Source organism: Drosophila mauritiana, chromosome 3R, assembly GCF_004382145.1.
Source record: "Drosophila mauritiana strain mau12 chromosome 3R, ASM438214v1, whole genome shotgun sequence".
Classification (NCBI taxonomy): Eukaryota; Metazoa; Arthropoda; class Insecta; order Diptera; family Drosophilidae; genus Drosophila; species Drosophila mauritiana.
The window spans coordinates 5407777-5430357 of NC_046670.1; the positions used below are offsets into that span (position 1 = coordinate 5407777).

Here is a 22581-nt window from a genome sequence, read left to right on the forward strand (position 1 = left end):
CCGAAAATCGCGTATACAACAAGGGTAACGGCTGGCAGTGTTTCACGCGATTTCGAAACGTTGAGATCGTTGCCGCGGTCGCCGTAAATTGGAATTGTCAGTGTGTTCGTCGTGCGGAAAATCATCGCTGTCAAATAGAGGCCACAGTGAATTGCCGATATCTAATACTGTGCAAGGCGAAATTGTGTGACCCAGCATTTCGTGAATGAAAAGTGCGAAAATACAAAATACAGAGCAATAGTGCGAGGTCGGTGGAGTTCGAATTGAAGAAATTCCACGAAATACAAGTGCGGGCGATTCTCGTGTGCTGGCGAGAGTGCGGCTTGTCCGGGTGTGTGAGTAAAATTCACGGTAAATAAATAAATAAAATTTGTGTACACACACATACACACACACGCGCGCGCTCCTATTATTTATATATACACAGCATGTTGTGAAGTTGCGGCGCAAAAAGAAAGCACGCGAATAAAACATAAGAAAATTTAATTACGCCTGCGTCTGGGAAAGTGCGTCGTTCTATTTTGAAATCGATACCAAAATAAAATACAAATAGAAAAAAATCAAAAAATAAGGTGACACAACAACAACTGGAACAACAATGCACGACAACAACAACGTTGCAAAGGGGTATGTAACAGAAACAACAAATAATAATAAAACGGATAATAGTAGTGAGAACGTAACTAGGAAAATACTCGACTGAAATTACTACGCAGCAGCAATTTATGCCAAGTTGTTTTTGCTCTCCTCCTCCTCCTCTCTCCGCCCGGTTCCTCATGTTCCTTTTGTTGTTGTTCCATATCTATCATATCTTGGGCTGTTGTTGTTCTTCTTCTTCGCACACCGCTTTACGTCTCCGTTTTGTGAATGAGCGGCGCAGCCAACATTGTTCTCTTTTTCTCTCGCTCTCTCTAGCGTGCGGAGAGCGGCTGCGCGAAGAGAGGCGGAAAAGAAATGGAAGAATTTCGATTGCTGCCGGTTTTTGTTTTATTATTGTTGTTGTTGTTGTGCTGGTTTATTTTTTATTGTTGCACGCATTTTGAAAAGTGGTACATATAGATAAGTTTTCCATTGCATTAAATGAAGCTAGCACTAAAAAAATAATTAACGTTATTATTAAAATAGTATTTCATGAAATTACTTAGTACTATTGCTAAAAACTGTCTTTTTATTGTCCTTGGTAAATTTTAAAATGAATGTCTGTAATTATTCAAGCGTCAATAAGAGCTATTCAATAGAATGTTATTAAATATTTATTGAATAGCATAAATTAAAAAAAAATCAATAAAATTCATAAAAGTGTCTTGGTCGACTTCCATGAAACACCCATCTATTTTTCCTTAAAAGGCTCCTTCTCAAATCTACCGCCCTCACTATGTTTGTTGCTACCCCCACCGCCTGCAAAACTCAAATTTTTATTTAATATTTCAAAAATAAATTTATGCTAACTTGTTGACTTGCCAAGATTAATAATTCTTAAGTTATACTTCGGAAAATGTGTTGTTTTTTTAATGTATTTTGGACACCACATTTTCAGGGGTTGTCAAATGGCATGACACTGCTGTTTTTTATATTATTTTGGAGCTCGTAATTAGAGTGACCGAAATGCTGAGCAAACCAGCCAAATATAATTTTGAAGCTTTCACTCGCTAAACTAATTACCAAAAAGTTGAGCAAACTATTTGCTTAAACTGTGATCTTATAAATGGGGTGTGTTTTTATCTCTAAGGTATATAAGATATTCATTAAATTTAGTTATCATAATCACTGAGACTTTGTAAAAACTTTTGAAGCTTGTACAGTGTTTTTATTTTACATAGATTAATTATTCTATGACATGTTGTAACTTTTTATCGAACAGTTCGAAGCTTTAATGACTAAATGACATTAAAATTGGGATATCCCTTTCAAAGAAAGAGATAAAGATACACCTACGATATTCGGGCTTTTGAATCTTGTGTTGTATCCGCAACGGAAGCAGATCAATAGATTGGTGATCTGTGGGTGTACTCAAGTAGTGAAAAATGGGAAGACATTTCCCAAATAACTGGCGTGGAGATATTACGGGTAAGTGGTTTTGTGGGCGGGAAGGTGGGAAATGGGAAAATGTGGGGATGGGTCCGCTTGCTAATTAAAAAGCATAAGCACTAATTGGCGTGCCGCTGCGCTTGTTGTTGCTATTTGCGTTGCCGTTGGACTGCCCACTTGCTGTGCTCTTATTATATTCGCGTTATTATTGTATAATAAGAGAGAAATGCCATAAAAAATTGGGAGGTGGGGTTAAAACAACAGGCAAAACCGAAGTAGAAAAAAAACACCAGAGAATTGCGCATTTTTGTATTAATCATGCTATATTTTTGACGAGGCCCGAAGAATGTTGGCCAATGTATTTGTATTTGTGCGTAATTTATTTATTTTTAAATCGAGTTTGCCTGCCTGCTCCCTGTACATGTGTGTGTTCGTGTGTGTGTGTGTGCGAGCATAAGTGCGAGTGTGTGTGCGTGCTGCGACAAAAATAAGTCGCCGCAATAACAAATTGCTGAAATAGAACCAAAATAAAGCCGAAGAACAGAAGAGATCTATAGAGGATGAGGCAATGACGGAACCCGGGCCAAGTTTGTTGTTGTTGCGCCTGCTTTTGTTTCTCTGTATTTTTATTATTTTATTTTCGTGCATGTTATTTCTGATATTGGCTTTTTAATGGTGTGGCTAAAAACCGGAAATTGTTTGTCCGGCTATTGTTGATGACGTATGACCATCGAGTTGTTGGCGGCTTTGGCGCATAATTTGGCCACACTAATTAACAGTGCCGAAACGAACAACAAAAACACACATGCCGCCACCAACACGAATGCCTTTTAAAGCGAGAAAAAAACAAAAAAATGCTCTGACCACATGTCTAAACGTAGCTGCGCGCAGGCCAGAAAGAGAGGGCACGATTGCCGAAAGAGAGTGGCCGGTGATAAGCCTGTATGTGTGTGTGTGTGCTGTTGCTTGTGTGTGAGCCGAGCGAGACAAACAGACAGGTGTCATTGACCTTTTTCGCTGCGAAACAGCACACACATTCACACAGCCAAACAATTTTGTGTGCACTTTTTTCAGCTGCGTTTGCTTCTTTTCCCTCTCCACCCGCTGCCCATCCCTTTCGCACTCTCGCCCTGCTGCCGCCGCTGCTTTTTCGCCTTTGTTGTTGCTGCTGCCTTCACTGCTTATGCTGTGAACTGCTTGGCCTTGAACTTAGACGCGCGTCTTCTAATCGCTCCACACTCACTCCGCTGCCACGCCCCCTTCTGCGCCCACACACTTGCATGCACGCACTGCGATGTTGTTGTTTTTGTATTTATTAATGGGACCAGGAATGGAAGACAATTCGACTGTCCACTAATTGAAAATATGTCATTAAATACAAAATGAGTATGATAATTGAACGAAATATCGTTTTATACCATCCGTAGAATTAATATGTTATTTGCAGTTCCTCAACACTAGATTCAAAACAAAATGATATTCTTCTCGTGCAATATCAATAGTGTATTATGTTTTTAAAATTTATTTAAGTGACTTGTCAACTTCTCAAATACATGTTACAAATATGTATGGCAAGTACATATGTACATCTGTATGTACATGACCGATCGTCACCAAGGTGATTGTGGGATCTCTGTGAAATCAGATTCTCCTTCTTTATTGTTATTATTGCACTGAACAAGCTGTGCGTTTTGGATCATGCCCAAATTGGTATTAATTACGCAAGCAGTGTAGCTGCCATTTGTTTTGCCATTGCGAAATGCAACGTATTTGCAGTGAGTCAACTTTGTTTTCGCTGTACCAGCCGCACTTAATTGTGTTTTTATTTGCATTCGACTCGCGGACTATCGAATAAATCGGAATTGAGTGTTCCAAGAAGCGATGCGAGGGTAGCCACAGTGATTCACATGGGGACTCGCATCTCTCAACCGCTCAACCAGCCATCCATCCGTCCAGCAGACATCGCCACCCACCACCCATCACCCATCATTACACGCAGCTGCTCCCGAATCTTATCATGGGAAGAGGGTCTAAGGTCCAAGTAAATAATAACCAGCCGCAACAGCCATGGCAATAACAATAGTGCTGGCGACAGCGGGAACAAAAGTAACGCATGGAGCCAGCCCCTCCACGCGCACACTTGGAGCCAACAACACATGACATGGTCGACGTTCGTCAGCCGGTCGTATGACGAGAGTCTCCCCCCGGTTTCACCTTCCCTTCGGAAGTCTGCAGTCGCCTACGCATGAGCCTCGAACACACTTACAAGTGCGGCCATGATAATAGATCTGCCACATAAATAGTTCTTAATAGTTTGAACTGGAAAGGAAATCGTTGACAGCTTGGGAATATCAACTGATAATTGTGTGCAAATATTAAATATTTGATTGCACGGTTGTCTTTGATTTCATTACTAGTTTTTACTAGACTTTTTTTTTGTTTTTAAAACTTTTTGCTGATCCTTAAGCCAATGAGTCACCGCAGAATTGTAGTATTTCTTCCGCCGCTGTGCACACCCATTTATTTCGCAGTGTGTACAATTATGGTTTTCACTATGTGATTTAAAGAACAGCAATAACAAATGTATTATAGGAAAACTTAAGTATAATAAACTGCTGGTGCGAATGGCAACTAAAGCTACAGGAAATTTAGGGGGTAAGCTGCTCGACGTGGGTGGGTGGTAGTGGTGGTGGCGGTGGTTGTGGTGGTGGTGGTATTGGTGGTAGTGACGGGCGGTGGACAGGCGATGACGTGGTGTTTATGTGGTTACGGGATCTTGTGATCATTTTGTATGCGACCGTCTTCTCGTGAAAGTGTTTATTCGGTATCTCATTCGGCGACACACACACAGACACACTCACACACACACAGACGAATCCGATGAGAATACACCCACAAGAATCAACAATTGGCCAATGGCAAGTTGTTTGTTTTGATATTTTGATTCCAGATTATGGGCAATCTCTGCGGATGGTGAGTAAGGATTAAGAGCTTATCAAACTAGTTGTCCGTGATTAGCCATGTTACTCGCCTGATAATTATATGTGGGAATACATTGTATGACTAATAAAGAACATATTTACGTAAGCTTATGTAGCGATTTATTTAATCTATTAAATTAGTTTTGTAACAGGTATGTTACGTATTTATGTACAAATGTAATAAATATATCACTTAATTAGCGGCAGATTGGAATTTAGATCTGATTCTACCTTTATGTAAGAACAGCGAATAATTTGTTATCTCCGCCTTTGCAGTAGATTTAGAATTGTTATTTTGACGTTTAATGTTTTGGGGATTTTTTTGGGATCTTTACCGGTTAAACAATTTAATAAGTATCAGGCTTTTAAGATATATATTTTGATTTCGTCACCAAATTATTTTTAAATCTTTAATCTTCCATCATCCTTTTTTATCTGTTCGAAAACCTCCAAAATCTTCCTTAAACCAGATAGTAACTAGACAAAACTGATCTTCTGTCTCAATGTCATGTTTTTTTATTGTGGGAAAATAAATTTAGGTTTAATGAACTTTAAGCTTATTTAGGTTTTATGTGTTGTTGCATATTTTGTACTGTAAATTCTTTTGAAACCGAAAAAAAAAATATTGGCAAGTTCTTTTGAATATCTCGTGACTTAACGGACTTGATATTACCCTTTCCGTAATTTTAAGACCTTGTTAGTAGCAATATGAGCAACAAATGTCTGCCCCTTAGTTGTTTTTATTGCCCGTTCTCCTTTTGACAATTTAATACAGTCTCTGTCGCTCAGATATGACCGTCTCACTCCCACTGCAGATTGTTTTTGCTTTTTCGGCATTTCGCTTTGCGCAGTTATTTGTTTTTCTTGTTTTGAAAGATTCCGTTTTCGTATTGACATTCGTTTATTATTTTCCGTTGCCAGCTTTCGAGTGTGTGTTGGTGTAATAAACATCACACGTGGTTGCATTTCTACGCATGCCGTCTCCCTCATGCGCCCACACGCTGCAGGCAACAGAAAGGGTGAGCGAGATCTTCTATTTTGTTTTTGATAAAGTGCGTGCTGCTGTTTGCCTTTTTATGGCGATGTGTGTGTTCGACGGGTGTACGCGAGTGTGTGCTGTGGCGCTTGGAGCATTTTGCTTGTGTACTGCTTACGTCGACGCCGACGTCGCTGCTGGGTGGGTGGCTGCGCTGCGGTTTGATACCCGTTAGATAACAATGGGTATGTTGTATTCGTTCAAAATGCTGAGTGTAAATTCGATCCTGCATCATATATATCATATATGGCTGTTAAAAGCATATAGGTATATTGCTAATATGTATGTAGATTCGTTGTAGTAGATTATAGATTGTTGTAGATTTAATTATTTAATTTCCTTGATGATTTTGTTAGGCACAATATGTTAAAGGCTATTTGTTTTTTTTTTTTTTGCTAATCAAGCAAAGTCTTGAAATAAACGTTTTCTATTTTTTGCAGTGGCGGGGTTTGCGGGTATCTCAAAGTCGGTGCAATCTACCTTAGCGTTCTTGCTTGTTTTCGCAGCTTTTGTATTGTATTTATAGTCATTTTCATAAACATTACGAGATAAGCCCGACGCCCGCTCACTTCGCCCTTGTTGTCCCCTCCTTTTGCTTTTCTTGTGTTTTTGTGCGTGGGCATTTTGCGTTGCATATCTATTGATTGGCTTTGGATTTGCTGACGGCATTTCGCCTTGCTTTTGTTGTTTAGGTGTTCGTTGTTTTTACTTTTTTTTTTTTTATTTCAAGTTAATATGTTGCTCTTCGTTTTGCAAGTGTTTGTTTAGCTTTCTTTTCTAATCGCTGGGGCGTCAACAATGTTGCCGTTATTTTCGTTTGCCTTTTGCCTTAGTTCGTTCGTTCGCCCGTGAATGACCTTCGCCTGTCCCGTTATTTTATTTCGTTCATTCTACGATCGCTGATCTTCGGATTGCAGTTTAAGGATATATCAAATATGGGGTAGAGAATGTTTCCGGATACTTTTGACTAGTGAAGTAATCAGTAAATGCATGTAGATATAGTTTTAACTAATCCATTTATTAACAGATTTTAAACTAACTAATTTTGCTTTTACTTTGAGAGTTTGGGCTATTCGCACCGCAATCGCTTAACACATTCAGAGGTTCGCTTAAATCTTTATTCATGAATAACTTGTGCTCGGCAATTGCCTGTCACTTTGCTTTAATCTCGCACGTTGTCACCTTTACTTGGGTTGCTTGTTTTTGTTGTTTTTCCCATTTCCATTGAAGTGGAAAAATGAGTGAGGCCAGGAAACCTGAAATAAAACTTTATTTCGCCAATGATCTTGAGGCGTAGAGTTTTGCTCATTAAATTTTTACACTACGAACAGGGTTTCTTCCCCTCGGACCCTTTTAGTCTTCCTTTTTGTCATCTTGTCTTCTCTTTCTTCTGCGGCGGGCTGCCTGCCTTTCTTATATTGTACAAAATGATGTGTGCCCGGGAAGTTGTTTCCCAAGTGTTTCGTGGAAATTGCAGGCCACAACTTCTTGAACTACTTCATCATGTAAATTGTAAACTAAACCCCGGTTTTAACTCTCTCCCTTGTTTCTGTTTCTGTTGCCATCCTTATCCCACGCCATATTGCCATCTCTCTCGCTTTGTTTGCCTGCCTCAACAACAACCATCGAGAAGACATTTTTATGATTTTATTTTAACTGTACTCGTAAATTTAGCGATTAGTGGACGCGGTCCGCTCTTCGCGTCTTCTTCTTGTTTGTTATGCCTCTTCTCGAACACTGCCCCACCTCCTCCTTCTCCTCCTGCTTCTGACCACCTTCTCCACCCTCCTGCACCCCTCTATATACAACAAACTCTCGTTTCGCGTGCTTCACGCGCCCAACGCGGCACTCCATATACCACATATCGTGTTTTCATACCCTTTATAGGGGTTTTATAAAAGAAGTGAAAAGGCTTAGACCATTGATAAAAAATTAATATATAAGATAATATATTGCATTATGTTTATGTTGTCTTATTAAATTCTTGGTTTATTTGAACATTTCTCTTTAGCAGTTCTGTTCTGATGATTCCCCTCAACGAATAAAAGTAGTTGAATAGTAATCAGAAACATATATCTATGAATTTACCTACATGTTTTCTGTGCCCATAAACGTTTTAACAACAAAGGGTATTCGCAGCTTCGTGGTACAAAAGCCATGCATGCCACCACTGCTGCTGCGGCTGCTCCTTTTAGCCATTGTCGCTGCTGCCGCCCCTTTAACCGCTCCACAAACAATGCGAGTGCGGCACTCCACTCAGCAGACAAACAGACCGATGGACATGGCCAGCAGGAGGCGGTGGCGGAGAAGGGCCAGAAGAAAGGCCGCCGTCTGGCCAAGAGCGCTCCACTCTTGTCTGGCCGGGTCGGTCGGTCCGCATCCCCCGAGCCTCTGCAAAGTCCCCTCTCCTCCGGCGGCACCCACTTTGTGTCACTGACTGTCTGCTGATGTTTGCTTTTGCAACATTGTTGCACAAGTTTATTTTTAGACACATTTCCATGATGTTCCGCTTTTTTGTCCGTCTGCCACGCTGACTCTGCACATTGGCCAATGGGCGTTGGATCGGATCGGATCGGATCGGATGAGTATTCTTCCAGGGCCGAATCGCAATCCTTGGAATTGCGGCTGCCACAGAAATTTTGCAAAGCCGAGAACTTCGTTTCCCCTAATTGACTGCCCCTAATTGAGTCTAAAATGTCTATAATTAGTTTGCAATCCAGTTTGGAGAACTTTAAAATTGGCACTCACGGGAGATTTAAAGAAGCTTTTATCTATCGACTTATAAAAGCACATTTTTGATAAATCTTTTGAATACAATTCGCTTTTTAATAATCACTTTACTTAAATTTCTATTTTACCACGTAAAAACTAAATATGCTTGCTAAAAAATTAAAAAAAAAAAGCATTTAGTACGGGAAACAGCTGCAAAGATTGCGATACTTTTCACCTAAGGAAAGGTTTAAGAATTCTGTTGTAAACTGGATCATGGTAATTAAAAGTGTTAAATGTTGTTTAAAGCTCAAGTTACATTAGATAACTCTTTATTTTCGAAATAATTAAGTTTCACCGAAACTGAACCCAGTGTGCTTTGACTGCATTTTAGTTTCCCCTTTTCTCTGCCTTTTTTTTTATCGCTGCTACCGCTGCCTTCTTGTTTGTTTCTGTTTCGTAAGGTAATTCATTTTGGCTTTTATTTTTATTTTCCTTATTTTTGGGGGCCCGTTGCCGTTGCTGAAAATTTATGTATTTATAAGCTCCCATACATAGGCGGTGGCTTAAATTTTTAATGGTTTTTTAATTAGGCGGCGCCGTTTGATGATTCGTACTCCTTCGTAGTCGGACCTCTTTTGCAACACACCCCTTTCTCCTTCATTAGCAGCTCATTTACGAAACACGAAGCACTAAACCCACAAAAATGTATTGACTAAAAAGTTGCCCAACAAAATCCTATTAATGAAAGCCTTGCAGATAATATTTGAAGATATAATATGAAATATTCCTATTACAAATGGTATTATTTTATATAGATTTCTTTTTATTTGTACTTAATTTTTTTTTTGTTTGACTCAAGACTTCAATCAAAATTAAGCATTCTAACATTTTGTTGTGGTTGGATAATATGTCTTTGATGTCTCGATTTAAAGCAGACAGAGTGTAAACACTCGATTACAAATTACAACCACTACGACTGGAAACTACGGACTACAACTACGTCCGCAGTTTTACAACTTTACAACCGCATGTGTAGTTTTTTATTGCAACCCATTTGGGCGACGTTGCCGCTTCCGTTTTCTGCCTCCCCCTCCTGCTCCTGTTCTTCTTCTTCTCCTCCTGCTGCTTCCTCCTTTTCCTCTTCCCCGCCGCTTCCTCTTTGGGCCGTTTTACGAGGTGCCTGCTAGTATTTTTTGGTAGTCACTGTACCACATTGCGCCGCAACAACAACAAAACAACAAAAACACCAGCAAAGGGCCAACGACACCGACATTTTCTGCACTCCGTACTCGCACACACACACACAAAACTCCTTCTTCCTCTCTCTCTCGTTTCCTCTCTGTCGCACGACCACATGCGTTTCGGGGGTGTGAGCGGGACAGTCGTGCGCCTCTTTTTCCATTCATAAGCGACTGCGTTTTGCGCTCGTTGTTGTTGCTGTTGTCTCTCTGCTGGCGCTTGGCAAAAAATATTTTAAAAAAGTTATTTGGCGGCCTCCATCTGTGAGGAAATTTGTTTCGTTATTTGATGTGTCTTTGAAGTAGTTGATGCTCTTTCCTTTTTTTTGCGCTTGCAGTATTATTCCTTTCCTTAGTGAGACTGCAAAGTTACCGCCCTTATCACACACACAGGACACAGCCTCCGGGCTTTCCACACCGTACGTTTATACGTAAGCCATGTAAATCGTGATTTATTCATACCAAAAACAAACACAATACTCTCATAAGTGAAATGCAATTCACGAACTCGTGGTGTTTTTACCATAACATTGTTTATTCAGCTTTCACTGGATAGCAGCTAAGGGATACCACAAAAAAAAAAAAAGAATTTTTAATGTGTTTTAGATGTATAAATAATAAAAAGAAATTATTATCTAGAAATTTTAAAATTTCATTTACCTATAAACACCAAAGATTAGTGCATCTGGGAAAGGCAATTTATTACTTAAATTTATAAATAATCAAAATATTGTTATTGACGATAAGTGAATTCATTTTATCTTCTACTCATTATAAACTTAAATGAGGTCTTAAACTTCTACATAAATTGATCAATTTCAAGCTTAAGCTCACCATAGGGACTAGAAATATGATTTTGGTTCAAATATAATTTCAATAGGATATTGAATAGGATATTAATTATTAATAGTGAAGTTTGATTGTGCTTTTAGGAGAAAAATATTTTTGCATGGCATGAACGCACTCCTCCTACGCAATTTCCATTCGTCCTCATCCCTTTCCACCACCCCCTTATCCTTGCCAAATTCTCCTTCCTCCTTTTGGCTATCCGCAGACATGCGCTCTCCTCGCTCTCTTACGCTCACTCTCCTGTCTCTTTGTATTCACAGTTTGCGCGCGCTCGGTATGCCTATCTCTTTCTGTCTGGCCGCCGCCTAACTGCGCTTGCACTTTGTTGTTGTTCTTCGGGTTTTCGTCCTGTCTGCGTGTTTTTATACGCACTGCGCTTTAGCACGTCTATCCGCAAAACAAAAAAGCGATTGTGTGAGGGGGGGGAGAGCGAGAGAGAGAGAGCGAAGCATGCAGACGCCGACGCTGTTCGCCTCTCGCTTGCACTCGCGCCGGCCGTTATTAGATTTCAGTTTGTTTTCGTCCCCATTCGCATTCGTTTTCACACATTGCGCTTCGCGTCATTTTTCGGGGTCAACGTCATTTCGAGGGTTGCCGGCGCTCTGCTTCTGCCGGCGTCGGTGCTGCGCTTCTTGCACGCCTGGCGTTTTTTTGATTTTCCCTTTTGTTTTTCGTTTTTGTTGTTTGTGTTTTATCTCTCTCGCGTGTGCAAGCGCTCTCCCAGTGCTGCTCTCCCATTTGCTGCTGCAGCACATTTTTAATGCCGGCCTGTGCGAGTGTCTGTGAGTTTTTGAGTGTGTTGATTTCTTGTCTTGACCAAAATGAATTTTTGGTTAAATATGCGGAATCGCAAGCAGAATAAAGCTAACTCTGAAGCCAATATTTTTTTGTTTGCATTACTCAAAAAGTGCACAAGCCAATTTAATTGTTTTACTGATATACTTTGTGGAATGCTTTTGTGCTAATCGTAATTTAAATTTTTGGTGAAAAATAGTAGATTTTTGAAAAATGTTGGTGAAATAATTGGAAAAAAAATGAAATAAAAACAAAGATATTAAAAATAAATTATACTTTGGCTTAAAGACAATAACTTACAGTTATCGTCATAATAAAAATGAAAAACATTACCTTTTTGGATTTTTTTTTTCCCAACTATATCAGCCAAGTTTAGACCTGAGTTTTTTAACAATGTGGAGCTTAAGAGCAATGCCCACTGTCTTGCTAATAAGATGCATTAATCCGAAATAAAGCATCTAATTTATTTATTTATTTAGCTTTAGTTCAGCAGTTTTCCATTTTTTGCATTTCGCGTGCTGCACACAACACCCCACGTGACTTGTGGGGTGAGGTGGGGAGCGGGCTGCGGTGGAGCGGTAGAGCGAGAGAGACGCTGTATGTCTGGCCTCGTTTGATGGGGCAGGGAAGGCAGGGGTGGTGAGCGGCAAGCGCACTCAAGAGGGGCGTGACGGCAGCTTTTTGATGCTTGAACTGCGCTTGTTTTTCTTGCTTTTGTTGTTGTTTCTGGCGCAGACGATTTTCATACCCATTAGGTTGTAAAATCAAAGGATGTGTTGGAACAGTATATTTATTTGTTACTATAAAAATATATTAGTAATAAAAAAACAAATGTACATTTAAAAACAATTTTAACTAGAAGGAAATTTAAAGTTTAACAACAAAATATAAACCTATATAATATATACCGAAAATGATATATTTTGCAAATATGTTGCTTATGCAACTGAATCACTGAACTAAAACATGTTCTCTAAATCTTAAGCCGGCTAAGAAAAGGTATCAAACCGTCAAAATGTCGCTTCACTACTCTTCTCTATTTTTCCACACTTCGGTTACGTTGAGTTTTGTTCTTTATTTTTCGGTTGCACTTTATATATTTTATATATGTACTTTAGCTGTTGTTCTTGTTGCTCTTTTAGAAAAAGGCGTGGCCCATGAGTGGCAACCAATATCTTACTATTTTTTTTTTGCCATTCTTGAGGCGGTGGTGTTGTAATAAAATGTAGTTTATAGTTTGATAAAGTTTTCCTTAAATTGATAATATATATTTTATGTTATTTTTTTCGCTTGGCTGGCGAATTTGTTGTTGTGGCACTTCTAATGGATTGGCGCGAAATTTGAACGTTTCAGTGCTGTTGGTCTTTTTATTTCTGGGTGGGGCCAAATGGATATTGCTGCCGGAATGAGAGACTAGCATAAAATTATGGATATTCAGGTGGATTAAAGTGGCACGAATGCTATTTCTCTTGGCTTTAAGTGATTCGCAGGAATTTGTTAATTGGATAATGGTTGCACTACAGTTGTTAGTGGGTTGACTGTACTTCGTTGCAAGTTTGAGTTGGGAGGGGCTTCTTTGGCCGACACAAGCTGTTGATACCATTTTTGGCTTAGCAATTGTATGTTGAATATACCTATTTTAAGGCATAATTCTAATTTGAATATTCCGTTCTCACCTAATTTCTCTAATTCTCTCATTTCAGATCGGCGACGACTAAATGCATGATTGAGATCACGTGAAATGATCATCGAGTGCGGCGATGGTGTGAAAGTAAAAATCATGTGAAAAATGTGAGAAAAAGTGTGGAATGCTATGTGACAACAACCACAAATACTTGCAAACAAAAGATCAAGAGAGCAGCGGGAGCAACAACAACATCGAGAGAATCAAGAAAATGATAACCTAAATAAATCAAATTGCTAGTCAGAAAAAACAAACAACAACTACAACAACAACAGAAAGCAGGGAACTCGAAGCCACAGAAAGAGAGAGGAAAATTAAGTTATAGAAGTGATCCGAATTCCGATCCCGCGTGCATTTTCTCCCCCAATCTCAACCTCTCTGGTCTACGGGTTTTTCCCGAATTTACAATTTTCGGGTTTTCTCTTGCCACCGAAGAAAGCTTTCGCCACGAGCTGGAAAGAAAGTGCCAAGGCAGCAGTGAAGAAAAATATTATCGAAACGTGTTTGAAATTTATAACAACAAGGAAAAGCGAGGGAAGTTGTCATTAATTGTTCTCGACCAAGGTAAGTTGCATTTCATTTTTTGTCTCTCCATTACAGTAAAATAGCTTGGAACTTACCTTAAAACCATAAAGTATTGCTAACACATGTTATTAAACTGTTAACATATTCTTGTGGTGGGGAAACAAATATAATTCAAAAATGTATATGCAAGAGTTACGTAAAATCCACTTGCATATGTATAAACGTAAAATTCCATTACGATTTTCCAAGAATTTAAGAGGCAGAAATCGTTTGGAAAGTTCCACTGTAGTTTTGTTTGTCCACATCTATCTCTTTCGTTGTGCTTAATTTGTGTCACATTCCAATGAGGTTGAACCAGAAGGGGACGTTTTGGAATTTTTCCTAAGAAATGTATGCTGTTTTGATTGTCAATGGGGAATTTGTGAGCGAGAAGTGGTCTTCTCGGCCCGAAAGATATAGAAAAAGGGGAGTAGCTCCCCTGGTTCCGGATATATCATCCCCAGCTCCCACATTCACTTTGGTATTTCCGCATGGCCCAGTTTCCAGTAACTCGCTTACAATAAATACTGGGTAAAATGGGATGGAGCAAAAACTAAAACGGAGACCGGTCAATGGTGAGGGGTTGTGGTGGTGGGGGGAGGGAGGGGAACGCGTGAAAAGTGGGCGGACGGTGGCAGAAGGTGGTGTTAAATGGCCTCTGTTTCTGAATAATGTGTAACAAATGGCGCGTCTGTCGCAACAACAACTGCAATAATAATAACTTGGCAGCCAGCAAAAGCTGTAGCAAGAACAACAACTGCATAAGTGGAGAACATGGTCGGATCCAGGGGGTTTAAAGGGGGTTTTAGGACCCCCCAATCCCCTACTGAAAAAAATGCTGTCTTGTAATGGGATGGATGCTACAACCAGTCAGTTACGACCAGTCACTGTTGTTGGTTCGATTTCAACTCTTTAACAAATATGCTTCCGAGGAATTGCAATCGTAAATAAGAAGGCGGTTTACGAGAAGGTGTCATTCGTGATTGATTTATTTTCGAAACGTACCATAGCACTGTGTCTATAGAGCTTCTTACATACATATATGTTGCTTATAAGTTGGGGTTACTCAGTAGGTTCCGTGGGGGAACACAAATCTCCAGCGGACTCGGGAAGTGGGCGGGTGGCAAGTGAAGGAGGCAACCGACCGCATCAGCAGAAGTTGAAGTAGAAGTAGCAGCAGTCGCTCAATTGCACACTCACCGTCTGGGCATTTTCACAGTTTTGGAGCAGACACACTCGCTCACATGGGAACCACTCTAGAGACGACGGTTGACGCCTTGGGGAGTGGGGGCCAGCAGGGAGTGCGGTGCGACGGGGATCTATTAGTGTGTGGCACCATGTGGCATGCGGTATGCCATTGCAATTGCACAAACATTTCTATATTGCTCTAATGTACAATGTATCTCTCCACGCCTCGTGGTTGTCGCCGTCTCATTGTGGCTGTGGTTTGTTTTTCTGCGGTGGAATCGAGTCGGGCCGGAAACAGTTTCAATTGGAAAGGCAACCTGGCCGAAAGATCTGTGCGCTGGTCACTGATAAAGCCATAAGTGGCCTCCATTCATGCGAGTGCAGCTGAAATGCTACAATGAACTCATTTGTGTGAAATGGAATGGAATGGAATAAATGAAAAATGAATGAAATTGCCATGCATATTCGAAAGTTCAGCTAATTACTCAATTGTTTCAAATACAAATTTATTTTAAGCAATAAAAATACTATACCTTTAACCTCTCTATCACGTGGGGTGAAATATTTACGAGCTCGTGCAGTCACATTGGGGAAATCGATTAGCTTCTGCAGCTAGAACAACCCGTTTCATTTCATTTCCCTTTGTCAATGTGAAAAATCACTACCCAAGAGCCTCATGCCGGTGGGAATCCCCTTTATTATCAGTTTAGTTCGCCCCTCCTTCGCCTTTTGGGCGGGAGTTATGTGTGGCAACTGATATTTTCCCAGGCTCCCGGGGGAAGACTTTAATGAGTTGAGTAGGGAGCCTCCTCCTACACGGACCCCCAGATCCATTCGCATTCGCACTGTTGCAGTCTGCTTTTTTTCGCTCTTCCATGGGGCTCGATTTGTTTTGTTTCGTTTTGGGACTTTAATGGCCAACTGGTTGCGGTGAGCACGTGTTGCCTGTCAGTCATCCATCCAGCCAGTCAGTCAGTCACCCAGACTTTGATTGAGATAGCAGACTGGTTCTGTGAGGAGAACAGGGAGTAAGGGTCCATGAGGGGCGTCTGAGGGTCTCAGAATCTCGGAGGCTCTTCTTTTTTGGGGGCGTGCTCCTCGCTTCGTACCACTCGCCCACAGACGCGCACATTCTGTCAGTTGCTCAATTAGACGCACTTCCGCTTTCCCACTCGCATTAGTTCTATATTTATTTCCGTTTTGTGCGTGTGATTGATGGCCGACTGCTGGGCAATGATGTAATCAGAAATTAAAACGGAAATGAATACGAAAACGAGACGAAATGTGGCGGACGTAAATAATGTCGCGAATAAGATTGGAGCAATAGAAATTCATAAGAACAAGAGCAGTGCTCTTCCCCAATCGCCTTGTACTAAGTGAAAAAAGAAGAACGAATTTCCTGTTAGGCATTGGTTTTCTTTCCGCTTTGTTGAACTATTTGTAAGCGAAGTTCAATTAATACGTTTATGATAATTTTAGCGTATATAAATTAGTTCAGCGGCGCCTTAAAGAGAAATTTTGGGTTCCAGTGGGTGGTATGGGATTTCTTTTTGGTTTAAACCTAGCCAATGAGAGTTCCTTGTGTCAGAAATGTTGTCAAGACTTGCCTCGCCTATTATAAGCGCTTATGTCCGGAGACAGTTAACATGATGTACAGTTTTCCCTTCCCCTTGGGCACTTTCCCTGCCCCTGCCCTCCCAGAATTTTCTTCTTTTTTCCGACATACGTGTAGTTGTATCCAATAAACTAGTAGCAACAGCTGCAGCCGCAGACGACAATCGCAATGCGAAGGGTGTAAAGTGGCGCTGCCACATTCCAATGTCTGTAGCTGTTTCTCTTCCTTTTTGTTGTCAAGAATGCCGGAGATGAAGAAGAAAACGAAGATGAAGTCGATGAAGCAGCCGCAGCAGCAGCAGCAGCATTAATCGTGGCATCATCTCATCGACACTCTCCATGTAAAAATCACGTTTCATGTTATGTGAACGGCGCGTGAATAAGTCGAAGTCCAGAGTTCGAATCGCGAGGGAGAAAGAGACGGCCGCAAGGCAAGCGAAAGAGACGGAGAGAGCAGCAGTCTGCGAATGCGATCGAGCTGAAAATGCAGACTTAATTCGCCGAGAGTGAGAATTTTCTCGATTTGTCTCGGAATGTGAGCTTTCGCGTCCAGACCTAACCCCAATTCGCTTTAAATTTGAGGAACTTCGTGGCATTGTCATCTGTTATTGTAGATATCGTATTCTTGTTTATGTAAATTATTACTATTAGGCTTAAACGTGCAGTAATGAGACATTTTCAAATTTAAAGTCATCTGTTTTTTTCTTACATTTTGATTAAAGGCGATAATAAAATGTGTTTAGTTTTTCGTTGTAACAAAAGCATAAACCATAGCGCTTCTTTTATTAAATCATAAAATACTGATATGTAAGTTTATTGTCGTAAACCTGTTTTCGTTTAATACGAAGACACATCATTGAGAACCATAATATTAAGGCGACTTTGTAACCGATAGGAAAATTGAAAGACGGAGCTTGCTGTGCAATTAGCACTGCAAACGTTAAATAGTTTGTACTTGATTAGTTATAATGAAAAGATAGGGCCATAAATAAGCATACTCCATCTGTCGTTTAATTTATTTTCATTTTTGTATAAGTAATCGGCGGCGGTAACCCCTTCAATGACAATTTGTTGCCGCCTTTCGCTGTCCCAACTCCCTTTCATTAAAACCAAGTTTAATGGCCATCAATTAATTCACAACAAGCTGACAAAGGCGGGAAAGAGACGGCACGAGTGTCATACTTTATGTGTGTCATTAGGGTGCACTTTGAGTTATGCACCTAAAAATAAGAGAGCTCAGAAACACAGAAACCGAAAGACTTATGGGTATAAAGCATTTCCGCATTCCACAATGGAGAGTCAGCGAAACAAACAAAAAAGGAAAAACAGAGACGGGCGCATGCGCAACGGTTCCTGAGACAAAGACGGATAGAGGAGTTAGAGAGAGAGAGAGTGTGGAGAGGCATAGAGCTAGAGGGAGAGTGCGAGTGCGAGGAAGGGAAAGACCTCGACCCACACTCGTGTGGCGCCCATAAAAACGTCATCGTTGCACATAAAACCCGACAGCAAACAATGCAGCTTGCCATTTGGCTGCCGCCGTAATAGTTTTTTAATTGCTCACAAAAGTCGTCAAAGTTCGTCTCCTCCACCCATATACATAAATGTATATTTACCACAAGCATAACCCGTACAAGGTAAAGTCGGTTGCTCGTTGCTCGTTTGGGCCCATTAATCACTTGGAGTGGAGGGAGGCTGGGGCAAATAACGCCACCAGGTTAAAGCCAGAAAACCGTTAAGCGTATGCAACAAGATCGCCGCCGCCGCCGCCGCCGCCTGTCTGCCTCTTGGAGATCTCTTAACATATGCGCATATCATCCAAGTCCCCTGCTTTATATATGTACATACGAGTGCTTGTGCAGAGGAAGCGAAGAAACGATCTTGTTATTGACATTGACAATGTCATTGGGAGGCTGTGGGAGGGAGCGGCGGACGGGTGGGGAAAGCGGTACAATCTGTACCGAAAGCTGTAATACCCTACTGTACTACTGTACCAATCTTCACTATGATAACTTTAAAACTTTCACTAAAGGTAGGAAACTAAATTTACATTTAATGTAATTTTGACACATACATCATTAAAATATTTATCTCAAGTCTCGTAAAACCGAAGTACCCTCAGAAAGAGCAAACGGAGGTATCGTGTTTGTACCCTCGTCCTCACCATATTTCTATCGTTTACTCCTCAGGGCGCAAATAAGTGACCCTGCTTAATTTTTAGTCTGACCTTTTATCTTTACTGTCCATGCAAGGCCATTTCGCCACGTTTGCCGGTTGGTTTGTTTGATGGTACCTATCACTGAAAGCGAACGAGGGTATGCCAGATGGTGTCATTTTTCAAAAGTTATGTTTAACTTTTGCTTAAAACCTTTTCTACTCGCCTGCGATCTTTAATTTTATAGTAGTGTGCATAGTAACTGCAGTGGATGTATTGTTTGGAGATCGCCGGCGACATTATACGATAATGGGCGACACATGCGCATAATGACCCGGCTGTCGCTGTAGTTGCTATTTTATTTTTTATTTTTTCCTGCCGGCCAGACATAAAGGGGTAAATTGAAACAGCGGGAGGGCGGGGGCATGTGCGGCTGGGAGTTTAGATCGGAATGTTGTTTATTGCATTTTCAGCTAAATGTCGCTGAGGCGTTGTCGCCGCCCATTGGAAGCATCAGACTCTCAGACACACAGATACAGATACTATGCATAATGACTGTGATTTTGTTCCACATGCGAGCATGTGTGTTTGCTATTGGCATTTGGAAAGTTAGCTGCTCTCTCGGCTGGCCGCTTTTTATAGCCTTAGCCCGCAATCTGCAGCCAGCTTTGTGTCATTGTGCCCGTTTCTGGATTTGACATTGCAGCTTTTTGCATTTTCATGCATCCGGGATGTGGTGATGATAGTCTCGATGCTGCTGCTGATGCTGATGATGATGATGTGATGGCGATTACCATGGCCATTACACACTATATACGCAGTAATGATAATGTCGGTTTCGGGTTCGGGTAGGTGCGTGTGCGCTGGATTCCAATGGACCGGCATTTTTGCAATGCCGTTTTATGATTTATATGTGGGACCCCCCAACGCATTGGTCCTTAGCATCTTAAACTTGAAGTTTTACTACCTTTATATTTTATTACCTGATCATTAAAATTTCATTAAATAATCCGTGAGGAGTTCATAAACAAATGGATGTTTTCGTTTTAAAAATAAGCATTTGGCCAAGCTTCAAGCCAACTCTCGTGTCATGAGTCTTGAGTCTGGTAGTTTTCGTTGCCAATCAAGCGGCATTTGCCAAATGTGCAGACACAAAGAAAACGTGGCCCAAATGGTCCCATGACCGAAAATACCAAAATACACACTCACACCGCAATTCATTGAGTCTGCACTGTGCAGATGGGTGTAAGGATGTATATAAAATGCAATTACAATTACAAATTGAAATGCACAACAGATGACGCCGTCGTAGCGACGGGGTCGTCTCAAGATGTTGTACATATAGAATAAATTGTTTTTTTTTTTTCTTTTGCCGGGCACCTCGTCTGACGAAATTCAACGCGGCATAGGTGGGCAAGTAGCGGTGGGAGGGGTGGCAGCCCACTCATGACGACGACCCACGAGACTCGCAAAAATATAGAAAAGCTATTCTGATTTTGCCTCATTGTCTCGTCGTTGACGTCGCTGCCTTTGTACCAATATTATGCCACTCACACTGTCTTTAAAGGGTATTAAAAATATTCCGAAAATATTTAAGAAACCGGAAACTAATGCTCGACTCATGGAAAAACATTCGCTGATCTGCTTAAACTTCCAATGTTATAGAAACTAATAGGGGAATATTATGATATGTATCAACATGTGTAGTTGTTTTTTTTTGGTAAAATATAATGTGGTCAATTTGTAAGGGTATTTAGGATTTGCGCTGACTTGCCCCTCTTATTTCATGTTGTTTTTCGTTTCGCATTCAACGAAGCGCTAATTTTTTCGCCATCCAACGGCGCTTGAGTGGGCGTCAAACCGCCCACTTTCCACTCCGTCTTCCGGCAATCTGAGCCCCTCCGTGAAACTTTCTGTCTCGGTGGCGCAGGAAAATGTTTTTAATTACAATCATTAGAATGAAATTGATCGTGAACTGAAACACGAAAATTAAATTAGGGAAATGCGGACGTGCAGAGACCACAAACTGCACCTTTAGAGCACGTCCAACCCTCCGAATTCTCCCCACTGTGATTTCAGTGGGGGCCTCATTGGGGGGACGTTGCGTCGGTTGTCTCGTGTTATTTATTTAATAGAAATGCATTTTGCTATTTTTAATTTTCTCTTTCAATTTTACACCCCCGGCGAATGCATGTTAAAAATAAACGAAAATTGAAATTATCTTCTGGGGTTGCTGGGGGGAGAACAAAGTCCTTGGGGGAGTCGACTACGAGAAGTCGAGTTCATTTCGTGAAGGGGAGGAAAACCGTGAAAAGCAGGCCAAAGGTGAAAGGACTTTAAACTCATTGCAGGGGAAAAGAAATGCGACGCAGCAAATTTATGTTGTCTTCAACGGAAATTTACAAGATCCGTAGGCTGTTCTCCATTTGGAATTCTTAATTGCTTTGACGTGACTCAGTCCGGATCCAGTCGTATGGAATCTCGCTGAGTCTTCTGACTAATAAGATTCATGAGGTATTTCGATTTGAAAACCACTTTAGGCCGTCATCGATTGATCGCAGTTTGGCCAAAATGACATCAGTTTCCATCGACTAAACGCGATTTTAATAACATGTTCCCAAACGAAAAAGATTAATGATGCATGTTGTGGCGAGATCTTTTAAAATCTTTTGAAATTAAAAAACTTGAAGAGTGAATTAGTCCAATGCTATGATTCCTCATCGCAATGATTTTTATCTATACACTGTTTTAATGTAATTTGGATATTGGTTTTTTTTAGTGAACTACATCTGCGAACCCCTATGCATTATAATATTTAACCCGCTCCTTTTTATAACGCGGAAATCCCATATCCCATATAGGCCTTGTCGAAATGTTGATCATCAACTGTTTGTTTTCTTTGCATAAACAAGTTTGGGCTGTGTAAAAGCCCATTTACATTTATTTATTTCGATGTGAGGGGAGCAGACAACCCTTGTCGGACCCCGAAGGCAACCCCTTGGCAACAACCCGGTCCATTCCATTCCGTCCCATCCCATCCCAAATCCAACCCGTCTACACGGATCTTGTGATCTGTCATTACAAGCAGACGAAAGCGAAAAAGCGAAGAGCCTGAGACGAAACTGTGTGTTGTTTACGTTTTATGTAGATTTATTTTTGCCTTGCAACTTAAACGCACAGACATTTAAATTTAGCCGCGGCGATCATCTAATGGCCTCGTCCGTACACAAAAGCTGCCCATCCCGCTCGCACCTCCGCCCGGCGGTACCGGTCTCGGCAATCTGATGCTGATGCTGGTTCGCTGTGGCTCGGCGTGGTGTGGATGGTCTGGTGTCTGATCGTCTGCCCTGCACTTTTTACACTCGAAAAAACTCGCTGCTAATCGCTGTGAAATTATTAAGTGCCCCAAATACGGAGATTTTTGGCTTCTAACTAACTAATCGTAGTATTCGTCTAAATATGGTGGGTCTAAGGCTTTTATAATTGGATAACAAATTACTCGACCTTATATTTATAAAGATCCGTATCTTTATCTAGATTGTGGTAGCTTCTAAATCGAATAGGTGATTGAAATTACATTGATTCAATGTATTTGAATAACTCCTTTATTCATTTCATTGGTTTTTAAATTGTATTGCTTTAGATATTTAAAGGATGCTTCTTTGCAAGTGCATGGCACAGCCCACTGCCTTGTCCGTCCGTCAGTCCGCCTGTCCGTCCGTTGTCTCCGCCTCTATCCC

General features: G+C 40.9%; 1 protein-coding gene across 1 annotated transcript in view; it reads left to right on the top strand.

The window, feature by feature from the left end:
- Window positions 1-51: 51 nt before the first annotated feature.
- The window catches only part of LOC117145898 (insulin-like receptor), a 45152-nt gene continuing 22622 nt past the window's right edge, over window positions 52-22581 (top strand). The window contains exons 1-2 of the mRNA XM_033311749.1: window positions 52-627; window positions 13343-13887. The gene's annotated coding sequence lies outside the window, so the exon portion shown is untranslated. The remainder of the gene's footprint in view (window positions 628-13342; window positions 13888-22581) is intronic.